This window comes from Hyperolius riggenbachi, chromosome 9, assembly GCF_040937935.1.
Source record: "Hyperolius riggenbachi isolate aHypRig1 chromosome 9, aHypRig1.pri, whole genome shotgun sequence".
In the NCBI taxonomy this organism is placed as follows: Eukaryota; Metazoa; Chordata; class Amphibia; order Anura; family Hyperoliidae; genus Hyperolius; species Hyperolius riggenbachi.
In genome coordinates, this window is record NC_090654.1 from 202,836,622 (window position 1) to 202,863,935 (window position 27,314).

Below are 27,314 nucleotides of genomic sequence, written 5' to 3' on the forward strand. Positions count from 1 at the left end.
AGGTGGCACAGAGGGAACACTGAGGGAACAGGGGGAGAGAGGTGGCACAGAGGGGACACTGAGGGAACAGGGGAGAGAGGTGACACAGTGTGGCACAGAGGGGACACTGAAGGAACAGGGGAGAGAGGTGACAGAGTGTGGCACAGAGGGGACACTGAGGGAACAGGGGAGAGAGGTGACACAGTGTGGCACAGAGGGGACACTGAGGGAACAGGGGAGAGAGGTGACACAGTGTGGCACAGAGGGAACACTGAGGGAACAGGGGAGAGAGGTGACGCAGTGTGGCACAGAGGGGATACTGAGGGAACAGGGGAGAGAGGTGACACAGTGTGGCACAGAGGGGACACTGAGGGAACAGGGGAGAGAGGTGGCACAGAGGGGACACTGAGGGAACAGGGGAGAGAGGTGACGCAGTGTGGCACAGAGGGGATACTGAGGGAACAGGGGAGAGAGGTGACACAGTGTGGCACAGAGGGAACACTGAGGGAACAGGGGAGAGAGGTGACACAGTGTGGCACAGAGGGGATACTGAGGGAACAGGGGAGAGAGGTGACACAGTGTGGCACAGAGGGAACACTGAGGGAACAGGGGAGAGAGGTGACACAGTGTGGCACAGAGGGAACACTGAGGGAACAGGGGAGAGAGGTGACACAGTGTGGCACAGAGGGGATACTGAGGGAACAGGGGAGAGAGGTGACACAGTGTGGCACAGAGGGAACACTGAGGGAACAGGGGAGAGAGGTGACACAGTGTGGCACAGAGGGAACACTGAGGGAACAGGGGAGAGAGGTGACACAGTGTGGCACAGAGGGGACACTGAGGGAACAGGGGAGAGAGGTGACACAGTGTGGCACAGAGGGAACACTGAGGGAACAGGGGAGAGAGGTGACACAGTGTGGCACAGAGGGGACACTGAAGGAACAGGGGAGAGAGGTGACACAGTGTGGCACAGAGGGAACACTGAGGGAACAGGGGAGAGAGGTGACACAGTGTGGCACAGAGGGGACACTGAGGGAACAGGGGAGAGAGGTGACACAGTGTGGCACAGAGGGGACACTGAGGGAACAGGGGAGAGAGGTGGCGCAGAGGGGACACTGAGGGAACAGGGGAGAGAGGTGACACAGTGTGGCACAGAGGGGACACTGAGGGAACAGGGGAGAGAGGTGACACAGTGTGGCACAGAGGGGACACTGAGGGAACAGGGGAGAGAGGTGACACAGTGTGGCACAGAGGGGACACTGAGGGAACAGGGGAGAGAGGTGACACAGTGTGGCACAGAGGGGACACTGAGGGAACAGGGGAGAGAGGTGACACAGTGTGGCACAGAGGGGACACTGAGGGAACAGGGGAGAGAGGTGACACAGTGTGGCACAGAGGGGACACTGAGGGAACAGGGGAGAGAGGTGACACAGTGTGGCACAGAGGGGACACTGAGGGAACAGGGGAGAGAGGTGACACAGTGTGGCACAGAGGGGACACTGAGGGAACAGGGGAGAGAGGTGACACAGTGTGGCACAGAGGGGACACTGAGGGAACAGGGGAGAGAGGTGACACAGTGTGGCACAGAGGGGACATTGAGGGAACAGGGGAGAGAGGTGGCACAGAGAGGACACTGAGGGAACAGGGGCAGAGAGGTGACACAGTGTGGCACAGAGGGGACACTGAAGGCACAGGGGAACAGAGATGACACAGAGGGGGACACTGGGGGCGCAGAGGAGGTACAGGGGACAGAGATGGCATATTGCTCCAACTTAAGATCCGATTCAGGTTAAGAACGAACCTACAGTCCTTATCTTGTTTGTTAACTGGGGACTACCTGTATATTCTCCAGTGTTCTGCAATGTTTTCCAGTTCAGAAAAAACTTCAGTAAATTAACCCCTGTGACAAGCCATCAAAGTTGTATTTAAATTATTCATTATTAGTTGTTAGATTAGATTTAGTAGTGGAAGTCTACAGGGGCCTCTTTATACTGCAGCAATTTTTTTTAGCTTAGGGATGAAATTGTAAATTAATCACAATACTTGCAAATAAGGATGACAAAATAATATATGCTTCAATCACAACACTCCTGACAATATCCTGGCAGTAATGAAAACTCAGTACTCAGTACTTTTAGGCATTGCAACTTCTGCACCAGATACGGTAACTTTGTACAGCTATAACAGAGGTAAGAGTAAATTAAAATTCATCAAAATGTCTTCAAACACTAATGTACAGTTACACAACTACTGATGCTAACCTTAAAGTGAACCTCCGGACTAAAAATCTACTCAGCAGAACTGAAAAGGCTTGGTGTTTCTTTAACAGTTTCACAGCATCAGAACTTTGTTCTTCTTACCAAAGCATGCATTTTTAGCTAAGCTCCACCCATCAAAGAAAAAAAGCCCGGGCTTTATTTCCCTGATGCTGTACAGAGCATGATGGGATTTCCTATGTTGTTGTTCACGTTTCCTAGCAACTGGGAGAGGTGCTCAGGACACAGGACAGTTGGAACTGTGTCTCATGCTCCCTGTCACCTCCTTTCAACCAAAAAAATGGCTGCCATCATGAAATCAAACATTTGCCTGTTCTTTTAAAACAGTGTGGGTAAGAGATTATATTACCTATCTATTTTAATTAACATAACTAATGTAACTTAATGACAGTATGTTTGTTTAGGCTGGAGTTCCTCTCTAACCCTCTCCAGCAAGATTAATAGTAAGGATAGGTTCAAACTAGTGATGGGGGGAGGGGGGCTGTATAAAGGTTACCTTGGGGTTCAGAGGCGTAACTAGAAATCACTGGGCCCCCCTGCAACACTTTGGATGGGGCCGCCTGGGCGTTGTACAGAAGAGCCTGATGCACACTGAATAGGGACTGTCTACAAATCTTTGTCTACAAAAAGTTTTAGGATTCCTTATCACTGGCTGAGCAGATGCAGTCATTAGAACAATTGTGCAGAGAGCAGAAATCTTTTTCTCTCTGTGCCCAGACTCCTCAATCATCACTACCGGACACAGCACTTGTGGAGGGGTAAAAAAGCTGGGGGTAGAACAACACTGTACACAACACTCTGCTGAACACTGGATAGGGACTGTCTACAAATCTTTGTCTGAAAAACTTTGTATACTTCTTTATCAGTGGCTGAGACGATGCCGTCATTAGAACAATTGTGCAGAGAGCAGAAAGTTTTTTTCTCTCCTTGTCCTTAGTTGTCAGTGTCTCAGGACAGGGCCCCCTCTTAGTTGTCAGTGTCAGGACAGGGCCCCCTGTGCCTTCTGGGCCACCCTGCGGCTGAATCCCTTGCATGGTCTATTGTTACGCCCCTGTTGGGGTTGATGCATGAAGTGCAAGCAGCCCACAGCAATATTAATGTTACTATCTCCAGCAGTGTACCGTGCATTGCACAGCTAGTGCGAGTGTGACCCTCGATACACTGGTAAGGAAGTCATTACTACAGTAAAGCATGTTCCGCCACTTGCAGAAAACGCGTTATTGCATAACGATCACATTACCCATGTACCACAGGTCAAACTAATTGTGCGGCACATTGCTGGTGGTAGTAACGGTAATATTGTTGTGTGCTAAGTGTGCACAGCAATATTACCGTTGCTTAGTGCATCAACCCCCATGTGTCTAACTGCAATATTTTCAGTGAAATTACCATTTTGTCAGAGAGAACATCAAAGAAATGGCTAGGCAAAGGAAACAATGATGACAGTGATGTTGCTAAGGAGCTTTGGCCCTCGATGTGAGTTTTTACATTGGGCCCCCTTAAGACCTCCTCCTCCTTATTCAGTTAGTCGACTCCCACTCTTCGTGACTATATGTACTTCTGCACGCCAGATGTGTCTGTCAATCACAGCTTCTTTCAGCTGTTGCATAGGCATGTTTATAGCTTCACAAATACAGTCTATCCATCTTAGCCTCTGCCGTCCTCTTCTTTTTTCTTGCCCTCAATTTCTCCAAGCATCAAGGATTTCTCTAAAGAATGTGGCCTGCTCATTATGTGTCCAAAGTATTTAAGTTGTAATAGCATTATCAGCCCTTACCCTGACCACTCTGGCCTTTTTTCTTTAAAGGATACATGAGCAGCCAGTCTCTTGGAGTCCCCTCCGTGGCCGCCGCCGACCCAGCCTACCGCCGACTCGGCTCGCAGTCGCGCTCCCATGGCCAGGAAGATGAAATCTGTTTTCTCTTCATCTACTTGGTTGAAGTGGTTGAAGGAGGGTCCCTAGTGGGCTAAATGGCCAAAGAGCCCTGGTGCAGTCGCAACTTCTGCATCCCCTATTGCCACACTACTGTGAAATTGCTCATGTGAAACTGGCCTGACACAGGTCTTACTAATCTCTATTCAGATATCTAACTATATCATTGCTTTGTTCACAGCATATCCAAGTGCAACAGTCAGCTCTTTGTGTTTTTAAATATAGTTTTTTAACAATAATTTTTTATTTGACATTTCAAATATATGTTATATGTTACATCTTGTTGTTATTTATATTGGTGTCCAGGAGGATGATTGAATAAAATTTTTAACCCTGGTGAAAGATTAGAACCAGTTTCCAGTGAAACCCTAGCAGTTTCCGTTAAGTTAAATTTGTTGTAATCAATTATATTCTAAATTTGTTTTTGATACTCACAGGAATTGGCCAATATGAAGGAAACATGCTTTTACAGTAATATAACAATAAAATATATTCTTTTTTTTATTCATGAATTCAAAATATTCTAGTCTAGTGTGATCAATACAGTGTATACATGCATATCATTGTCTGAATACATTCATAGTTTCTTAACCACGTTATCCACCACTACAGTATATCTACATCCTCTGTGACTTCATCTAAGCCACGAGTCAGTAGATATACGTCTTGTAGCAGAAGCAGTGCTGTGCAGGATTGGGCTTGCTCCTGTGCACATTTCTGGCACTATCTGATGCAGCACTAATTGGAGAACGGGAAAAAAACTATATATATATTTCATTTCTATGTCATAAGTAGGGATAAAGTTATTTCTGATTCAATAAGGACATAGCTAAACTGTCAAAACTGCTCTGGTCCATAAGTGGGAAACAAGGTCTGGATGAGAAGTGGTTAGTGACCAAACCCAGTCACAGATATTTTGCTAAATCTGTATAGGTTCTCACATCCAGGGCTTGTCTAATCTCTCTATGAGCTACTTAGGTGAATAAATAAATAAATGACTGGTATGTATCTGGATGAGAGCCCAGACACTGGCTATATACTGCATGACAGACTGTGTATTCTAGTGCTACATGCGACAATCTTCACAGTTAGATTCAAACTGTGCCTTCCCTTAATCTAAAAAGTGAGAAGTGCACAATGCAATCCAGACCTCAGCAGCAACTACATCTGGAGGACTTAAAAACTGTAGCTGAACTCCTTGGTTCTGGTCATTTGATCAAAATAACAAGACAAGATATGTAGCTGAAGAACCCTAACCATGCATTATGGGTCCACAGCAGTGTCCTCGACATTATGGTCCCACAACAGTATCCTTGGAATTTTGGTCCCTCAGCAGTATTTCTGGAATTATGGTCCCGCATCAGTATCCTCTTAAATGTGGTCCCACATTAGTATTCTCATAATTATGGTCTCACACCAGTATTGTAATGCTGGAGGGGCATACTGTCTGACCGCCCAGCACAACAAGGCTAAGAGCTGGATAATGGAAGTGGCTACACAGGCTGCCCAGAGCAACTGCAGCTCTAGGCCTCTGATATAATGCAATGGCAGTGCAGTGCGATGTTGCGCTGCTCTTGCATTAGCAAACATTCAGACAGATACAAGACAGACTGAAATAAGGCAGCCAATCGCGACCGCATCAATGGCGTACCTCACAAGAGCAGAACTTGAGGATTTGCCACTCCTACACCAGAGATGGCGTAATCCACAAGGCAGGACAGACAGGGCAAGATAAACAGGCAATAGGTCAAACACAGATAATCACAGGTAGTATTAAACAGTATAACAAAACTAACTATTGTACAAAATCCCTGGGGTCCTGCCAGTTCAAATATACCACGGATCTGATTAAACATAAACAAGGACTTGAGACAAACAGAATGAACGCTTGCAAATCCAGTCACTGACCCAATGACAGCAAGCGTCCACACACAGACCAGCATACAAGGCAACATGAACAGGACTAGGAAGGATTCGCTACTCCTACGCAGAAGTGAGCGCAATCCACGCAAGGTAACAGGAACAGGACTAGGAAGGATTCACTACTCCTACGCAGGAGTGAGCGCAATCCACGCAAGATAACAGGAACCAGGAACAAAGGCCCAGAAGTAACAGCTAGACAGACTAAGACTGAAACTATGACGGGCGGAGTCTAAAAGGATAGGGAGACTTTTATGCCGGCATCAGCCAATGGATGCAAGCATGCAAACTCCCACACAGCTGAATGGTAATCACTCAATCCTGAGCAGTCCAGAGCGATTGCAGATGGAATGAACACTCAGTGTGAGTGCAAGCAGAACTATGCAAGCAAATGCATGTAAAGGAATCAGAACTGCTTGGCTGCAGTACCTCTGCAGCCAGCAGTACATGCTTGAGAAGCGATCATGACAAGTATCCTCTTAAATATAGTTCCACACCAGTATTCTCTGAATTATGGTCCCACACTGCTATCCTCGAAATTTTGGTCCCAAATCAGTATCCTCATTGCAGTTACTAAATAGTACGGATAAAAAGTCAGCAATAAAATTAACTTCCTGGGTATCTTTAGCAACAAACCCTATATTTTTGCCATGTTTTCCAGCAAGTTTACTAAAAAAAAAAAAAAAAGTTACAGTACTTTCTGACTGAAGCTGAAACAATATCTCCATCACAAAGGGGTATGCAGAAAACATTGGTAAAGTTGTGGTGTGCAGAGGACACACAGCAATGTTACCGTTAATTACACTAGAGAGGTAGAGCGTGTTGCGCAAATAGTGCAACCAGTTCTACCTTGGCTTAATTGGGTAAAGTACATTACTGTAACAACATTAATGTTTCCTAGGCAATGCAGGTTGAACTAATTGTGCAATGTGCTCTACCTTAGCAGTGTAATTAATGGTAAAACTGTTGTGTGCTTTTTGTGCATGGCAACTTTACCAATGTTTTGTACTACGCCCCAAAGTGACTTGCATAGTGACAATATATGTTATGCATAGCTTGTAGGAAGGTGGAGTTAGCCTTTAAAGGACCACTATTGTGAATGTCACAAAATTTTAAATACATGTAAGCACATACAAATAAGAAGTACATTTATTCTAGAGTAAAATGACCCTTTAATTACTTTTCTACATTGTTGCTGGCACTTACAATAGGTAGTAGAAACCTGACATAACTTACAGGTTTTGGATTATCCCATATTCTCATGGGGGCTTCTTTACTTTCAAAAGTACTTAGTGAATAACAGTTGTTCTGTCCAACTGCCAAAGGAGTGTGCAGCGAACAGGGAGGCAGGCCAGCATCTTTGTATAAATCCTTTTCATGTAGTGCCTTTATAAAGAATAAATGCCATGTTGAGAACCCCCCCCCCCCCCCCATGCAGAGATGGATTAGTCCAAAATATTTTGGTTGTGTCAGATTTCTACTACCTACTGTAAGTGACAGCAACATAGAAGAAAAGTAATTTATGGCTCATTTTACTCTGGAAGAAACATACTTCTTATTTCTATGTGTTTACAAATATTTTAAACTTTTCACTTTTTTGCTATAGTGGTCCTTTAATGTTTGGAGGTGCATAAGAGAATCATAATATCAACCCCTGAATTCAGTGACTCTGTACTGTAACACAATCATTCATTCTGAGATTTTAACATTTCTACAGCATATTAACTTTGGTGTTCTCAGTTTTGATCAGTGGAATAATTCTTCCTGGACCTGCCAGCGCTGCCATATAAATACTTTCAAGTGACCTGTTTTATTAAATACATTCATGCTTTGGCTGCGTTTAGTGCCAGAGAGATAGGATCCTGGGGGAGGATTCTTCAGAGGCAGAGGAAGTGGAGAGGAACTCTGGCAGCACTGTCTGATTTATAAGAGCCATTTACCTTGGGAAAGCATAATTATGTTCATCTTTATGGATTCATCAGGTGAGAGAAGAGACGGGTAATCAGAAGTGTGACATTGAAAAGGACAGAAAAGAATCAGGGGCATCAGCCCACACACAAGCTGGAGAGAGATAAAGAAGACAGATGAAATAGCTGATGGAAGGGAAAAGAGGAACAGCACAAGTATAGAGAACAATAAAACTATAAAGCCGAATTTTGTGAGTAAAATGTCATCAGCAGTACAGAACTGTACCATGTCCCATTCTTAACGATAACAGCAGTTTCAGTTTTTTTCTTCTAGCTGAGAGAAAGTAGGACGAGAGATAAAAGGTAGGAATACAGAATCAGAATTTATACACTAAAAGACAGGGAGGTTTAGTGGTCTGGTGATCGGTGGTTACTGCAAAAAGTTATTGGCCTCCAGATTCTACGAGGGAAATTGTCTGTGCAGCCCATAAAAATCAATCACAGTGGCCCTAATGCACAAAGGAATTCTCATGAGTTTTCATGCTATATCTTTTACTCTCCTTACCTCAGCAATATCTAATTTGTTTTACAGGGATAGAAGGTTAAAAAAGTACTGAAAGTAAGTTATTATGGATTACAGAAAGCTGGCTGTTATCAGTGGCATACTAAGCAGGGAGCGGGGAGGGGACGCACCGGGTGTCAGCATGGAAGGGGTGACACCTAGGTAGAACCAATCAAGGCTTCAGCCGGCAGGGCTGATTAGCACTGGGGAGTCTGGGGATGCAGAGAGGGGGCTGATATCACTCCTTCCTCCCACTCCATAATCCCCAATTGTATTCTTATGATCCCTGAGGTGGTTAATTGGACGCAGGGAGAAGCTGAGGGATGGCTGTCCCTGTGCCAGGTAATCTAGGAGAACATAATGTATATATATATTGTAGTCATCATCTGACATATATACTGGCTGCCTCAAGTCTTTTGACTAATTAAAATGGCACAGTGTTTGCAGGATACCAGAATATGCAGGATCTAATGTTATCACCCTGCTGTATCCTGCAGGAGTTGGCTCACACAAAATACTTAGCATCTCAACAGGGGTGCTGTGTATAGGTCTCCTTGTACTCCCAAGAAATGGGGGGCAGCCCAGACACCCCCGCAGAGCACCTCACTGCCTGGGAGTGCTGCAACTTCCCCGGGGGGGGGGGGGGGGGAACAAGAGAATGCAAATGGCGTACCCCCCAGATGTGGCCAACGTCTGAGGATACCATCCACTCTGCCCCCCAAGGGATAGATTACCTATCTTTGAGAATTGTACCCAGCTGCAAGTGCAAAATGTATGTCCTGGGAGCGAACACACCAATGGTGAGATGAGGGGGGAAGGCACAGCAAGCCTCCCAAGCGCTGCCACCAGTGGGGGAACCATCTGCACCCCAGAAGCAGGAAATGTGGGCGCATGAGGCAAGTAAGGGCACCGCCATTGATTCTCACATTAAATATCATTTTACGGGCACCCAACAAGAAATGTGGGCGACTGATAAATAATAATGTTTATAGTGGGTGCCCGGTGAATAATAATGTTTACAATGGGTGCCAGGTGAATAATAATGTTTACAAACATACTAACCATAGTATAATTTCTATCTACGTAAAGTTTCATAACTAAAAGGAAAATGCAAATACTCATCAAATAACTAAATATATAGATTTAAAAAATAATTAGATAAATGATATGGAAGTTTCAGGGTTAGGCACTACTCGTGGAGTTTTAAGGTTTAGGCACCACCAGGTGGGTCTTAGGATTAGGCACCACCAGTGGGGTCTTCGGGTTAGGCACCACCAGGGTGGTGTTAGGGTTAGGCACCACCAGGGTGGTGTTAGGGTTAGGCACCACCAGGGGGTCTTAGGGTTAGGCACCACCAAGGGGGTCTTAGGGTTAGGCACCACCAAGGGGGTCTTAGGGTTACGCATAGGAAAAGGGAGGGATCTGTGTGAGAGTAAGGTTAGGTTTAGTTGTAGAAAAATGTTGGTAATATTTACTAATGTTTTACTACAGTTATTACGAATGTACTTATATATTTTTTTCATTGTTATAAACATTATTTTCATATTTTATTACATGAAGAAATGATAAAAGAAGGTTATACGCAATATTATACAGTTATAACGATTATACATATATTATCATTTACAGTGGTATAAATATTTTCAGATTTTTATTACAAGAAGAAATTATAAATATGGTTATTGACTTAAGGTGCACTCCATGGGTGACCAGGGTAAGTAGGGAGCCTTGCCCAAATACTCCTTTTCTGTTTTATGTACTTGCTTTGGCCAGAATTCAAACTCTAGTGAAAGGCACAAATCCTACATCAAAGGCAACAGCTTTAACCAGTATGCTAGTGTACTGAAGTAATATTGTGCCCAGCCTAAGCTGTTGTGAGAGTTTAGCCACTGCAACTGAACGGATTTCTATGTTCCTGCCACAGCCTCCAGGTGGGATAGGTGAATACAAAGAGACGGGTAGGCTTTATGCTGGCAGTGCCACTACCATTAACCATTTGGTCACATATCTTACCCCTGTATTCATCCTCTCCTGTTCTCCAGCTCCTCCTGGTCAGGTTATGCCTCCTGCACATTCTCTGCTGGCATCAGGAAGGTCAAGTAATGTTACATCAGTTATGTAGACTTAGGGCCGGTTTCCACTCCAAAGGGATGCGAATGTGGCTATGTAGCCGCATCGCATCACTTCCGTCGCCGGCCGCATCACTTCCGCTTCTCCCGATGCGAAAATCAATGAAGGAGATGGGACGCGGCTGCAGGCGGATGCGGCCATGCGAGAGTCTGCAGCATGCCGCAGATTCTCGGATTGCTCCGCTCCGCACAACATGCACGCAGTGGAAACCCTTCCATTGCTGTGCATGTGTTCCTAGTGGAAACTGGCCCTCAGTCCCTGTTTACACTTAATCAGTTGCTCTCAGTTATTACTGAAAGAACACTGATTTTCAAAGTAATGCCCATGTTTTCCTATGGCACCTTTCACACTTAACGCGTTTTAACTGAAATCTTTTCACAATGCACTGCTATGGAAAAAACGCGTACTAACGCATACCAATGTGTAACTTCAAACACCCAGGAGCGACACCATAGGCTCAGAGGAAGTAGTGTGCTCGGACCTCACCCCGGTACCAAAGGGGTCACAACAATAATTCCAGCAAACGACCAGCACCACACGAGATATACTTATAGCTCTCTTAGTGCTTTATTAGTGCAGGCATGACAGCAACAACAGACGCTGTTTCGGCCTATTCGGGCCTTTTTCAAGTTGCTCAAAGGTCATCAAGTAATACAAAGTGTCACAGGTGTATATATAATACATATAATACCCTCCCACCAAACATATTGACCAATCAGGGCGGCCACCAAAGAGAGGACCTGATGGGAGACTGGAAGGTCAGCGAATCGCAGACAGAAGTTTCAAATTCAAAATATAGTCCCCACGCCTCCCACCAGGGAAGCAGCGAGTATACCCACCTGCAGCCAGCAGAAGCAATAGCTACCAACGGCGCATCATGTCAAAAACCACCGTCTCCCTCAACGGAAGCGGAACGGAAGCTTCTGTTAATGAGCCTCATTAAGAGAAGCAGAGGAGTTCCCCTTTACTTGCTGCGGTATGGTGAGTGGTGCGGCTTACACTTTGTCATTATGTGCGCACGCATTATTTTGTTTGCATGGCGCACATTTGGCCGCATTAACACCGCTTTCCGCATGGCCAGCACTAGTGTACGCGTTGCTACGCGACCATAATGACGCATGTGATTGGCTGACGTGGGTCAGTGGTGCGGGTCATGTGACTCAGCACATGACTATGACGTCCTTCCGTTCCGCTTCCGTTGAGGGGGACGGCGGTTTTTGACATGATGCGCCGTTGGTAGCTATTGCTTCTGCTGGCTGCAGGTGGGTATACTCGCTGCTTCCCTGGTGGGAGGCGTGGGGACTATATTTTGAATTTGAAACTTCTGTCTGCGATTCGCTGACCTTCCAGTCTCCCATCAGGTCCTCTCTTTGGTGGCCGCCCTGATTGGTCAATATGTTTGGTGGGAGGGTATTATATGTATTATATATACACCTGTGACACTTTGTATTACTTGATGACCTTTGAGCAACTTGAAAAAGGCCCGAATAGGCCGAAACAGCGTCTGTTGTTGCTGTCATGCCTGCACTAATAAAGCACTAAGAGAGCTATAAGCATACCAATGTGTACTAACGCACACCAACTGATTAAGTGTAAATGGATCAGAACACAGGTAAATAAAATCCGGGCACCAGCCAGCAACTAATGCTTCAATCACACCTTTGATTCATCCCAAGGAATTCCAAACAGTAATAAAGTGTAGGCCTTACCGCCGTTTCACAGGAGCACCTGCTTCTTCAGAGGCAACAATTACAATGACAGTATTACAGGGAAAGTTTATATACGTATACAGGTAAGAAGGAACGGGCTTACCGCACTTCCAGAGCCGCCCCACCGGCGAGCGCACGCTCAGTGTCAAGCGCCGCCCCGAGCTGCTGGTTCGCCGGCAGATTCTGACGTCACCCTCTCGGGGATGTCTCACAGGCATTGCCTGATTGGTCTGCGGGGGATAAGGTGACTAATACGTCACATCCCTTGATGCAGCCAGCAGTATTGGTGAGGAGGTGGACCAGCGTCTAGTTACCTAGGCGACCAGTCCTGAAGCGTGGAGAGCCTGTAAAACAAGAAAGAGACAAGACGGAACATATTAAAATCATTGAAGCAACCGTACATCTATAAATATACAGATAAAAACTGATCCAGTTTACTCATTACTGACCTGGCAGCATAAAAACAGAATACTACGAGGATACACTTGAGGTTAACCATGCATGTAATAGACACGAGCATTGCATTTCCCTAAGACATATTACCCTAAATGCAACCTGACGGTCCCCAGCTAGAATAAAACCCAGGAGGGGAAAGAGAGGAAGGCAGGTTGTATATGGTGGTTGCCAGTGATCAGGCCTCCAACTTTAAGAGCTGGTCAGACCATATAGTGCAGGGTGAAGCACAGCTTAAAGTAAGCCAGGCTTCACTCCTGATTAAGGTAAGGGGTGGGTTGCCGTTCTCCCTAGGGATGCAAGCAGGGCCAAGAAAGAGAAGGAATTTGAACAGGAGAGGAATTAGGTACAGATTAAGAGGGAGGAAGGAGGAGGAACAGGGGGACAGAGAGAGGCTGAGAGTATAAAGTAGGCAATAGGTCTCATTATACATTAATCATCATCAAGTATTAGTGCTTATCCAAAAAGCACCACAATTCGTTACATTCATTAAGTCTCAATCTCCCACAAGCCTCAGTTCTTGAGATAAATTTAGCTTCCTCTCTGCGTAAGTAGAGTTCACAGTTGCCACCTCTATGTGGTGTATCCACAATTTTTAGACCACAGAACCGTAGACGGTCTGCATTACCCCCATGTTCCTCTCTTACATGGGAGATTAGTCTCCCTGCCCCCTTTACTGTTTCAATTGATTTATAGTGTTCGTGAAACCTTTGTTTAATAGGTCTTGTGGTCTCCTCCACATAGAATCTTCCACAAGGGAATACCACCGCAAACTTAGAACCACAGTGTATAAAATCCTTAAATATCACCTTGTGACCCCCAAGTGTAATTGATTTCCCGGGGATGAGTTGATGGCATTAAATACAGTTCAGACAACGATAATTGCCCACAGGCCTCATTGCTGTGAGCCAGTCCATTTTTTTTTTTGTCGTTCTGAACTCACTATTGACTACCCAATCCCCAATCGTGCAGGCCGACGGAATGTGACAAGTGGACGTTCACTTAGTCCTATCCCCACGGCAGCACTACTCTTAAGATCATTCCAATGTTTGTTCACCACCTCCTAATCTTATTGGCCATAGGTGAGTAGTTAAAGATAAAGGGGACCTCCTTTCTGGTTCTATGTGGGTGGCCAGCAGGGTTTGAATTCATCTTATTTTTCTTTAAGAGGTCTCCCCTCCTTTTGTCATTTGCTTTATTAAAGGCCTCGACAAGGAGAGAGATGGGATAACCCCGGTGCAAAAATCTTTTCGCCAGCTCCCTACTCTGTTCCAGATAGTCCTCCTGTTTACTGTTATTACGTTTAAGTCTCCGAAATTGACTATATGGTATCCCATCTAACACATGACGTGGATGGTAACTGGAATAGGTCAGCAGGGAGTTGGTTGCTATAGACGTGCGATGTCCTTTAGACAACACCTTGTCTCTCTCCACATATAATGCAAGGTCCAGAAACTCCAAGTTCAGACCCCCCCACACTCCTGTAAATCTCATATTAAGATCGTTACTGTTAAGCCACTCAACAAATTCAAAGAACAATTTCTCACCGCAGTCCAGACCATGATTACATCGTCCATATACCGATGCCATAACCGAATGGCATGGTGATAGGGATTCGTGGCTGGATAGATGTAACAAGAGTCCCAGTAGGCTGACTGGTGCCCGGATTTCATTTACCTGTGTTCTGATGCATATTACCTTCTTTGCCTGGAGGCACAGCTATATACACCTGTTACCCCTTGGATCTGTCTGTCTGTGCATCTAGTGCCAACCTATCTTGCTTGCACTCCTTTCTTAAGTGTAAATGGGCCCTAAGACTCACTATAACAGTAATGACATTTATGGTTTATCAACGGTCATCATCTACCAGGAGGCACAAGTACTCCTTTTGTTAAAAAATAGTCTTAATTTTCACTCTGATGTCCATTTTCTACTCCTGTTAGCCAGCAAGATTCCAATCACTGCTTATCCTTTGAAACCCCTGGCATTGCAATTTTAAAAGTATTGAGACTGTCATCATCATCATCATTATGTGTTTATTGACATTTACTGACACAAAGAAGCACACTATTTTTTGACTGAATACAAAAAGCTTGAATTACCCTTTTTAATGGCACCAGAGGCTAGCAATGCACAACACTGTAAATCTTGCGTTTAGATCTTGCTTCATTTCCCCCCTTTGCTCCATTGATGAGATGGTCTTGAGCAATGTACAGTCATATCTAATGATTAACTATGAACCTTGGTTGACATAAATTGCATAAAAATTAGCTACTTAGAATAGCCCCATCAGCAGCCTGGGTTGGGCACCCAAAAACCAATCCAGAGGCATAACTATTGTTGTAGTTAACTATGCAGCAGTCCTAGAGCCCTACAGCTCAAGGGACCCGGTAATGTCTGGCTACAGATTGATTTGCAAAGGTAGCAGTAGCAACTGTCAAATAAGCCTGAATAACATGCATTAGGAGCTTCTATACAATTACACCGGAAGAGCTCCGCATATTGCAAAATAGCCTTTTTGGTGTTTTAGGCTCGTGCAGCTCTCACTCGAGGGATTGACCTTGAGACAGAGCTTTGTGAATCATAGATGCCCTAAAGAGTCTGGTCTGGGATTGTCTCACAAATAATTAGGCCCCTGTCTATAGGAAAGCAATTGTTTGTGAAGGATATAACTAGCCCTACTACAAGACTCCACTAAACAACTAATTGGTATTTGTTGTGTGAATACAAAACTATCCAATAAGTCAATTATTAATATGCTGGAAGAGGCAGAAAAGCTCAAAGGAGAACTCATTATGGAATATTTTAACTGACCACATAAAATTTGGAACATTGAAAACAGTAGTTCCAGCGCAGGAAGCAGATTATTATCAGTATTATTAAAACACAACTACCTCTCTCTCTGCTGTTGTAAAAACCATCTGGGGGAATGAAACTATCAGGGTTGTGTTATACAATATACAGATAATGTATATACAAGAAAAGCAAAGGCTCTCTTTGGTAAGAGAAATCATCAAATAATAATAGTGGACTTACAGTATGTGTAATAAGGCATGTTAAAAACAAGCTATAAATATAATAACTTCAGAAAGACTCAAATGTATCTATACTAGGTAAAGCACATCGACTAGGACAATGTCCGCAATGTACCCAGGCCTAATGGGACAGTTAAAAAGTACAACAATCAACAATCATACCCCTGTTAACAGAGCGCAAAGAAGTGTGTATTGCTGATAGCCTAACGATTCAACCGTAGGTGAATGGTGTCCATTCCATGCTATCAAATGAATAATATTCCAAGACACAAAAGGGTGAGAGAGCCCTGCCCTGGCGAGCTTACAATCTAAAGGAATAGGGTGGAAACAAGAGGTGGGGTAGTATACAGTATATATACAGGCAGGGCGTGATTAGGTTATTTAGTACGGAATAAAACTAGACGCGAGGTTGAAGGGTGCATGGCCTAAGATAGAGCGTATGCTTGTCGGAAAAAGATATATATATATAGGGAGTGCAGAATTATTAGGCAAATTAGTATTTTGACCACATCATCCTCTTTATGCATGTTGTCTTACTCCAAGCTGTATAGGCTCGAAAGCCTACTACCAATTAAGTATATTAGGTGATGTGCATCTCTGTAATGAGAAGGGGTGTGGTCTAATGACATCAACACCCTATATCAGGTGTGCATAATTATTAGGCAACTTCCTTTCCTTTGGCAAAATGGGTCAAAAGAAGGATTTGACAGGCTCAGAAAAGTCAAAAATAGTGAGATATCTTGCAGAGGGATGCAGCACTCTTAAAATTGCAAAGCTTCTGAAGCGTGATCATCGAACAATCAAGCGTTTCATTCAAAATAGTCAACAGGGTCGCAAGAAGCGTATGGAAAAACCAAGGCGCAAAATAACTGCCCATGAACTGAGAAAAGTCAAGCGTGCAGCTGCCAAGATGCCACTTGCCACCAGTTTGGCCATATTTCAGAGCTGCAGCATCACTGGAGTGCCCAAAAGCACAAGGTGTGCAATACTCAGAGACATGGCCAAGGTAAGAAAGGCTGAGGGCCCGTTTCCACTGTCGCGGAAACGGCCGCGAATCCGCAGTTTCCCCGCAGGCAAATCGCGATTCGGCCGGAACCCCCTACAGAATTCGCGGCAGAGGCTGCGATTCCCATAGCCGTGCATGGCACGGCTCATGGGATTCGCCTGCGATCCCGCCCACCCGCACAGTGCCGGCGTGCGTCTACGAGACGCATGCCGCACTAGTGGAAACGAGCCCTCCAAGACGACCACCACTGAACAAGACACACAAGCTGAAACATCAAGACTGGACCAAGAAATATCTCAAGACTGATTTTTCTAAGGTTTTATGGACTGATGAAATGAGAGTGAGTCTTGATGGGCCAGATGGATGGGCCCATGGCTGGATTGGTAAAGGGCAGAGAGCTCCAGTCCGACTCAGACGCCAGCAAGGTGGAGGTGGAGTACTGGTTTGGACTGGTATCATCAAAGATGAGCTTGTGGGGCCTTTTCGGGTTGAGGATGGAGTCAAGCTCAACTCCCAGTCCTACTGCCAGTTTCTGGAAGACACCTTCTTCAAGCAGTGGTACAGGAAGAAGTCAGCATCCTTCAAGAAAAACATGATTTTCATGCAGGACAATGCTCCATCACATGCGTCCAAGTACTCCACAGCATGGCTGGCAAGAAAGGGTATAAAAGAAGAAAAACTAATGACATGACCTCCTTGTTCACCTGATCTGAACCCCATTGAGTACCTGTGATCCATCATAAAATGTGAGATTTACAAGGACAGTACACCTCTCTGAACAGTGTCTGGGAGGCTGTGGGTGCTGCTGCACGCAATGTTGAACAGATCAAAACACTGACAGAATCCATGGATGGCAGGCTTTTGAGTGTCCTTGCAAAGAAAGGTATATTGGTCACTGATTTGTTTTTGTTTTGTTTTTGAATGTCAGAAATGTATATTTGTGAATGTTGCACTTCAGAGACAAAAACAAAAGACCGAGAGCCCAAATGGTGTGGTATTTCAAAGCAGGAGAGATACAATTAATTAAAATAGATTTATACTCACAAACATAGGTTGCCCCTAGGCAACCACTCCATATGCGGGTGGGGAGAATTAGGACCTGACCCCACTCAGGTATAAGATGTCGCTCTCTGTAGAAGAAATTAGGAAAAATCCTTGCCACCAACGGTGGACTGCATTCTGAGTAGGATATGGACCAGAGGCGCCAAAAAGAGTAAAAACAATACTAGGTTTAAAAGACTTGGGGGGAGCCGTACTCACCCCCTATCAACAGACCAAAAGCCAATAGAACCAACAATCTTTGGTCAAAAATTCAACAATTTATTGGTACTCCCAGGTGCTACGCGTTTCACGGGATTATCCCGCTTCCTCAGGCAATCATACAGGAGTACAAGCTACAAAGAATACAAAACAATAACATACATAAATATATAGACCCCAAATGCTTGTATTACTTAAAAACAATTACACATAATGGTTGAGGACATACAGGGTTAAATGCGAATTACAATGTAAGCCTGTAGCTTAAATTTATAATCATTGGAAATTATTTGAGCCATAGTGTAAATAAGTATTCTCAAAAGTTCCCTCCAACAAATTTCAGAATTTTAAAAAATCTTAAAAGTTATTAAAAATTATTAAAAATACGTGTCGTATCAGCCAATATGTTTAAATAACCTAAGTTGTCGGAATGGCTCATTGTACTTGTTCTACAGTGGTATTGACTAGCCTTAAACATTGGTATAGTGTGTTATCTTTATGCAGGTGATCAAATAAATAAGGGAAGAGGCAGGACTAAAAATGAAGTAATTGCCATGAAATTACTATAATCCTAAATGATGCTACATATCTCCGTATTGAGTCTGGACAAAATGTGACAAAGAGCTTACCAGTTGGGGGTCTGGAACGCAGTGCAGCGCCTCAGTGGGAAAGCGAGGCGCTCCGGGCACTATAAATAGCCCAAATGAGCGGAGAACGCCGTCTCCGCATTGTCCTGGCTGACTTCCGCTGTGCTGGGCGGAAGTGATGTATGGCGCGCATGCGCCGGAAGATGGCGGCGCCATTTTGGATTAGGGCTATTATGGGCAGCATGTGTAATGTTCATCCTGACGCTTTTTGTGCGTCCGAACCGCTGTGTATATGCGTCCAATGCTAGCGCTGTACGCGCTATAATGCCAAGGAACTGTCAGTACGTCTTTTACGTGTCCGAACCGGCGCGTGCATGCGTCCACTGCTAGCGCTATATGCGCCATAATGCCAAAGAATTGTCAATATATTATAGTGTTGGAATAGAAAGTCAACTAAAAAAGTGGTGAAAGTATATAACCAGGGGGGTAAGGGCAACACATGGATGCCGATTGGGTATATGTGGGTTTAGGGGACTTCGCTTTACTGGAATATAGCGTACAGATCCTATTTTCCTATATAGCACCAAAAACATAAGTTAGTACAGTTTTGTACAATATTAACTGATATAGCAAATTAGGCACAAATGTAATAATAAAGTTTATATGATACAATAGAGGATAATAAATGTTGGAAAAATAATAATAATAAAAAATAATAAACAACAACACAAAAAACACACAATATTGCAGAGGATTACACTATAGTCACAGAGATTATATAAACAACTAGAAACAACTATTTATATAAAACTGGAGTATATATATAAAAATTGATATAAAATACGCTTCAGTACAACTGATACCGTAATAAAAATAAATATAAAAGCTATTATTCTCTCAGTAAATCAAATTTAGATAAAAGGGAGGATAATAGATAAACGAAGTAGAGAATTTTACCCAATTCTCTACTTCGTTTATCTATTATCCTCCCTTTTATCTAAATTTGATTTACTGAGAGAATAATAGCTTTTATATTTATTTTTATTACGGTATCAGTTGTACTGAAGCGTATTTTATATCAATTTTTATATATATACTCCAGTTTTATATAAATAGTTGTTTCTAGTTGTTTATATAATCTCTGTGACTATAGTGTAATCCTCTGCAATATTGTGTGTTTTTTGTGTTGTTGTTTATTATTTTTTATTATTATTATTTTTCCAACATTTATTATCCTCTATTGTATCATATAAACTTTATTATTACATTTGTGCCTAATTTGCTATATCAGTTAATATTGTACAAAACTGTACTAACTTATGTTTTTGGTGCTATATAGGAAAATAGGATCTGTACGCTATATTCCAGTAAAGCGAAGTCCCCTAAACCCACATATACCCAATCGGCATCCATGTGTTGCCCTTACCCCCCTGGTTATATACTTTCACCACTTTTTTAGTTGACTTTCTATTCCAACACTATAATATATTGACAATTCTTTGGCATTATGGCGCATATAGCGCTAGCAGTGGACGCATGCACGCGCCGGTTCGGACACGTAAAAGACGTACTGACAGTTCCTTGGCATTATAGCGCGTACAGCGCTAGCATTGGACGCATATACACAGCGGTTCGGACGCACAAAAAGCGTCAGGATGAACATTACACATGCTGCCCATAATAGCCCTAATCCAAAATGGCGCCGCCATCTTCCGGCGCATGCGCGCCATACATCACTTCCGCCCAGCACAGCGGAAGTCAGCCAGGACAATGCGGAGACGGCGTTCTCCGCTCATTTGGGCTATTTATAGTGCCCGGAGCGCCTCGCTTTCCCACTGAGGCGCTGCACTGCGTTCCAGACCCCCAACTGGTAAGCTCTTTGTCACATTTTGTCCAGACTCAATACGGAGATATGTAGCATCATTTAGGATTATAGTAATTTCATGGCAATTACTTCATTTTTAGTCCTGCCTCTTCCCTTACTTATTTGATCACCTGCATAAAGATAACACACTATACCAATGTTTAAGGCTAGTCAATACCACTGTAGAACAAGTACAATGAGCCATTCCGACAACTTAGGTTATTTAAACATATTGGCTGATACGACACGTATTTTTAATAATTTTTAATAACTTTTAAGATTTTTTAAAATTCTGAAATTTGTTGGAGGGAACTTTTGAGAATACTTATTTACACTATGGCTCAAATAATTTCCAATGATTATAAATTTAAGCTACAGGCTTACATTGTAATTCGCATTTAACCCTGTATGTCCTCAACCATTATGTGTAATTGTTTTTAAGTAATACAAGCATTTGGGGTCTATATATTTATGTATGTTATTGTTTTGTATTCTTTGTAGCTTGTACTCCTGTATGATTGCCTGAGGAAGCGGGATAATCCCGTGAAACGCGTAGCACCTGGGAGTACCAATAAATTGTTGAATTTTTGACCAAAGATTGTTGGTTCTATTGGCTTTTGGTCTGTTGATAGGGGGTGAGTACGGCTCCCCCCAAGTCTTTTAAACCTAGTATTGTTTTTACTCTTTTTGGCGCCTCTGGTCCATATCCTACTCATTTGTGAATGTTGAGACGTTATATTGGTTTCACTGGTAAAAATAAATAATTGAAAAGGGTATATATTTGTTTTCTGTTAAGTTGCCTAATAATTATGCACAGTAATAGTCACCTGCACACACAGATATCCCCCTAAAATAGCTAAAACTAAAAACAAACTAAAAACTACTTTCAAAAATATTCAGCTTTGATATTAATGAGTTTTTTTGGGTTCATTGAGAACATGGTTGTTGTTCAATAATAAAATTATTCCTTAAAAATACAACTTGCCTAATAATTCTGCACTCCCTGTATATATATATATATATATATATATATATATATATATATATATATATATATATATATATATATATATATATATACTGTGGGTTGCAAAAGTATTCTGCCCCCTTGAAGTTTTCCACATTTTGTCACATTACTGCCACAAACATGAATCAATTTTATTGGAATTCCACGTGAAAGACCAATACAAAGTGGTGTACACGTGAGAAGTGGAACAAAAATCATACAGGATTCCAAACATTTTTTACAAATAAATAACTGCAAAGTGGTGTGTGCATAATTATTCGGCCCCCTTTGATCTGAGTGCCTATAGACATTGCCTGATGAGTGCTAATGACTAAATAGAGTGCACCTGTGTGTAATCTAATGTCAGTACAAATACAGCTGCTCTGTGAGGGGCTCAGAGGTTGTCTAAGAGAATATTGGGAGCAACAACACCACAAAGAACACACCAGACAGGTCAGGGATCAAGCTATTGAGAAATTTAAAGCAGGCTTAGGCTACAAAAAGATTTCCAAAGCCTTGAACATCCCACGGAGCACTGTTCAAGCGATCATTCAGAAATGGAAGGAGTATGGCACAACTGTAAACCTACTAAGACAAGTCCATCCACCTAAACTCACAGGCCGAACAAGGAGAGCGCTGATCAGAAATGCAGTCAAGAGGCCCATGGTGACTCTGGACGAGCTGCAGAGATCTACATCTCAGGTGGGAGACTCTGTCCATAGGACAACTATTAGACATGCACTGTACAAAGTTGGCCTTTATGGAAGAGTGGCAAGAAGAAAGCCATTGTTAACAGAAAGCATAAGAAGTCCCGTTTGCAGTTTGCCACAAGCCATGTGGGGGACACAGCAAGCATGTGGAAGAAGGTGCTCTGGTCAGATGAGACCAAAATGGAACTTTTTGGCCAAAATGCAAAACACACTGGGCTCTATTCATAAAACCTTACCGCAAGTTTTCCGCTCAAAACAGCGAATTTTCCCGTCCATTTAGCAAAGTGGGCATTCATAAAAGCTGTTCCCGCATGAAAATCTACAATCCCCCAGCAGAGCGAGAAATTTCCGCCTTCTCCAGTGTTTTTCTAGATTTATCTAGAAAAAAGTAACAAAATGGCCATTCATAAAGATTAGAGGAAGCGGTATGTGGACGGGAAATACCGCTTCCTCTGATTTTGCGGATCACATACAAGTGAATGGGACAGACCTCCCAGAGAGAGCAGTGCACGGAGGGACTCTGCCGGCTGAAGTGTTTCCGCATGTCTTCCGACAGCTTACCGCCAGCTTTCAGCGGGAGATCTCCGCTCTGCTATCTCAGCTGGCAAGATTTCTATGAATGACCACCCAGAAGTGTAAAATACCGCTGCGGTATTTTACCTCCAGGATTTTTTCCGGCTCAGAAGTTTTATGAATAGAGCCCTATGTGTGGCAGAAAACTAACACTGCACATCACTCTGAACACACCATCCCCACTGTCAAATATGGTGGCGGCAGCATCATGCTCTGGGGGTGCATCTCTTCAGCAGGGACAGGGAAGCTGATGGGAAGATGGATGGATCCAAATACAGGGCAAACTTGAAAGAAAACCTCTTGGAGACTGCAAAAGACTTGAGACTGGGGCGGAGGTTCACCTTCCAGCAGGACAACGACCCTAAACATAAAGCCAGGACAACAATGGAATGGTTTAAAACATGTCCATGTGTTAGAATGACCCAGTCAAAGTCCAGATCTAAATCCAATTGAGAATCTGTGACAAGATCTGAAAACTGCTGTTCACAAACGCTGTCCATCTAATCTGACTGAGGTGGAGCTGTTTTGCAAAGAAGAATGGGCAAGGATTTCAGTCTCTAGATGTGCAAAGCTGGTAGAGACATACCCTAAAAGACTGGCAGCTGTAATTGCAGCAAAAGGTGGTTCTACAAAGTATTGACTCAAGGGGGCCGAATAATTACGCACACCCCACTTTGCAGTTATTTATCTGTAAAAAATGTTTGGAATCAGGTATGATTTTCGTTCCACTTCTCACATGTACACCACTTTATATTGGTCTTTCACGTGGAAGTCCAATAAAATTGATGCATGTTTGTGGCAGTAATGTGACAAAATGTGGAAAACTTCAAGGGGGCCATATACTTTTGCAAGCCACTGTATATATATATATATATATATGCATACATACATATATATATATATATATATATATATATATATATATATATATATATATATACTGTATATACAGTATATATACTTGTATATTAACCTCTTGAGGACCATTGTGTCAAACCCCCCCAGTGACCAGTCCATTTTTTTTTAAATAGGCCACTGCAGCTTTAAGACCAAGCTGCAGGGCCGCACAACACAGCACACAAGTGATCCCCCCCCCCCCCCCCCTTTTCTCCCGACAGAGCTCTCTGTTGGTGGAGTCTGATCGCTCCCCCTGTGTTTTTTTTTTTTTTTTAAGAAATATTTTTCTTTTTTTTTAATAAATATTACTATTTTTTTTATTTATTTCTTTTCCCTCCCTCCCTCCCCACAGCCGGCCAATCATGTTGATCGGCTGTCATAGGCTTCTGCCTATGAGAACTGATCGCTCTCTAGTGTCACAGGGGGACAGCCGTGTCACACGGCTGTCCCCAGTACAGCGCTGCTGCAGATCGCAGCGATGTACAATGTAATTAGATGGTGGTTTTGCCGTCTAACAGTCTCCCGAGCCGCTCGGAGACTGAAGACAACAGGAGATGCGCGCCCAGCGTGCGCGCGATCTCCTGCACTGCGAGCCCCAAGAATAAGATTGGGCCAGATTTAAGACCAATCTTCCTCATTGATATAGATGTGAAAATTTGCATGAACATTTTAGCAAAAAGGTTGTAGAAATATCAAGGTTATACTGGGCCTACAACAATCAGGTTTTACAAAGAGGGATCAAGTGTATGACAATATTTACTCTGCAACAAGCTGTATTTTTCTGTGCCAAAGGGGCAGGAGAGAATGGACCATCCTAGCTGTAGATGCTGAGAAAGCATTTGAGGCTTGATAGGAACTATTTATATTATTTGCCTCAGAAAAAATAATATAAAGATTTCATTCACAAAATAAGAAGGCTTTACCATAATCAATCTGTGTGTGTTAGGGTGAATGGCAGCTTGTCATAAGAATTTAATATCACTAATGGCATGAGGCAGGGTTGTCCATCATCCCCTCTTCCATTTAATATTGGTGTCAAAGCCTTAATTCAGAAACCATACAATATGATACCAAAATTAAAGGACTTACATTAGATGGGCATGAAATTAAAATACTAGCATATGTTGATGACCTGCTCTTCACTTTGAGGGGACAGACAATCTCAATGCTCCATTTACAAAAAGTATTAATACATTTTAATCTTGACTCTGACTTCAAGGTTAATCATGAAAACGCAATTCTAAAAATTAGGATGTAGTTTAGCAACCAAAAACATTAACAGGTATCTTGATAATTATAGGGGGGAGGGGTGCTCTGTGCGTTAGCTGGGTGTGGAGCTCTGTGTTGATCTAGATAAATGATCTCAGTTAAACTTTGATTACTTACTGTCAGAAAGAAAAATAACGGAGTACTTGGGATAAACTTTTCTATATTATCTTAGGTAGAGAGGCAATAATTAAAATTATATTGCTCTTTGCTATGCAGAGCGTTCCTAGGCACATGCTGGCAAATTGAATTAAAGTGCGAGAAGAAAAAAAACTTTTTTAAGACTTTAGCTGGAGCCATAATGATCAAAGTGCTCTTACGATAAACTATCCCAATACAAAATGATAATTGATCTATGATCTATGAAAAAAAATCTAAGTTATCTATGCAAATGACCTTTTCGAACAGCTTGCCAAATTCAGTCCATTTTCTGAAAGGTAAATAGAAGCTAAAAGAGTATGTGAGAGAGTGAGTAAGGCTTCTGATAAGATTTTGGGGTGCAAAGTTCAAAGGGTCATTACTTCTGTTTTTTTAAAGAGGAACTCCAGTGAAAATAATGTAGTAAAAAAGTGCTTCATTTTTTACCATAATTATGTATAAATGATTTAGTCAGTGTTTGCTCATTGTAAAATCTTTCCTCTCCCCGATTTAAATTCTGACATTTATTACATGGTGACATTTTTACTGTGGGCAGGTTATGTAGCTGCTCCTAGCTGTTTTGGCTGTTAGAGACAGCTGTAAACAGCTTTTTCCTGTCTGTGAACATTGTTACATTGTGGCAGTTTGCCCAGAGTACCGCGGTCCCAGAGCTTCTTGTGGGAGGGATTTCAGCACAAAATCAGTCATACAGCGCCCCCTGATGGTCTGTTTGTGAAAATCATTATATTTCTCTTGTAAAAGGGGGTATCAGCTACTGATTGGGATAAAGTTCAATTCTAGGTTGGAGTTTCTCTTTAAAGGTCAAGACTACTCTTCAGAAATAAGTCTTAAAATGAAGTCCTTAAACTGAGCATAAAACTATGAGACTCAGTTGTTTGGTATATTTACTTTTAGTCAAACACATACAATTTATAAATCCATAAGTGTTTTCACTTCAGGTTTGCGTTAAGGATCCAAAAACCACAGAGTAGAGAGAGTCTTTGGGATCTTTAACACCAAGCTAAAAACTGTTGCCATAGTTTCTACTAAGTTTTCCTAGAAAAGGAGACAGCAACTGCAGGCTGAACACAATAGTAATATTTAATGGCATTCAGTTATAAAAATGATTTTTGTAGATACTGCATGATATGCTGTGTAGATTTTTCTACTAAAGTGGAATAACTCTTTAAGATTATTTTAGTTCTTCCTTTTCTGGGTTAACTGCCTTCTCCTTTTATCTAATTCTTCCCCGATGATGCAGCTGTTGTAGAACATTTGTAGGACTTTATACTGATTCCTAATGATGCTTTTTGTGGTAAGGGTGAGCTAGATGAATTAATAAACTCTGTGGTCACCAGGGATTTAAATGTCAGCATGGAATATTATTTTAACTGGACAGAATCAATTCTGAGTTCTTGGTTATTTGAAAATGACGGCATGTAGATTTTATTTTTTTACAGCAAGGCGATTTTGCAGTGGAAGTGTGTGAATAAAAATAGCTTTGTGTAAAGGTAAAATAACACTCAAGCTTTCCCACATTTCTGCAAGAAAAAAGTACTAATATTTTGTAGAAAGCAAAATACCATGTGACCACATTTTTATAGTAAAATGTAAGTGTTCAGCCATTTAAATACTGTTGCAACCAGTGCTGGGTGCATGTTATAACTGCAGCGGGCAGTTTGGCGCAGGGCGAGCCGAATGACGGTAGCTTTAAATACTATTCCCCCTCCAACTCGGAGGAAGATGTAATTCAGGGTCTGGCAACCTGGAGCCCCGAATTACCATTACACGGGGCGTGCAGCATAGCATTGCTGCTATGACACGCCCAGCTTCGATACTCCACACCGGGCACTGCTCTGACCAACGCTAGGACTATATGTCAAAGCAGGTGGTTTCAGTGGATGGCGCTCAGCACCAAGCACCATAACTAGGCTCTGCTATAGCATGCTATAGTGCGCGGGGCCCGTAAGGGTAATTCGGGGTTACGGCAATCGCTGGACCCTGAATTACATTTCCCTCCAAGCTGCTATGACTCGGAGGGGGAATAGTATTCAACGCAGCAGCAGGGTGAGGCATCATTTGGCTCTGCGCCCAGCTCGCCAG

At 42.9% G+C, this 27,314-nt stretch overlaps 1 long non-coding RNA gene across 1 annotated transcript in view; it reads left to right on the forward strand.

Moving 5' to 3' along the window:
• LOC137531830 (uncharacterized) overlaps positions 1 to 27,314 on the forward strand; it is a 111,413-nt gene that overhangs the window by 16,953 nt on the left and 67,146 nt on the right. Inside the window, exon 2 of the long non-coding RNA XR_011023781.1 lies at positions 8,091 to 8,266. This is a non-coding gene — a long non-coding RNA (uncharacterized lncRNA). The remainder of the gene's footprint in view (positions 1 to 8,090; positions 8,267 to 27,314) is intronic.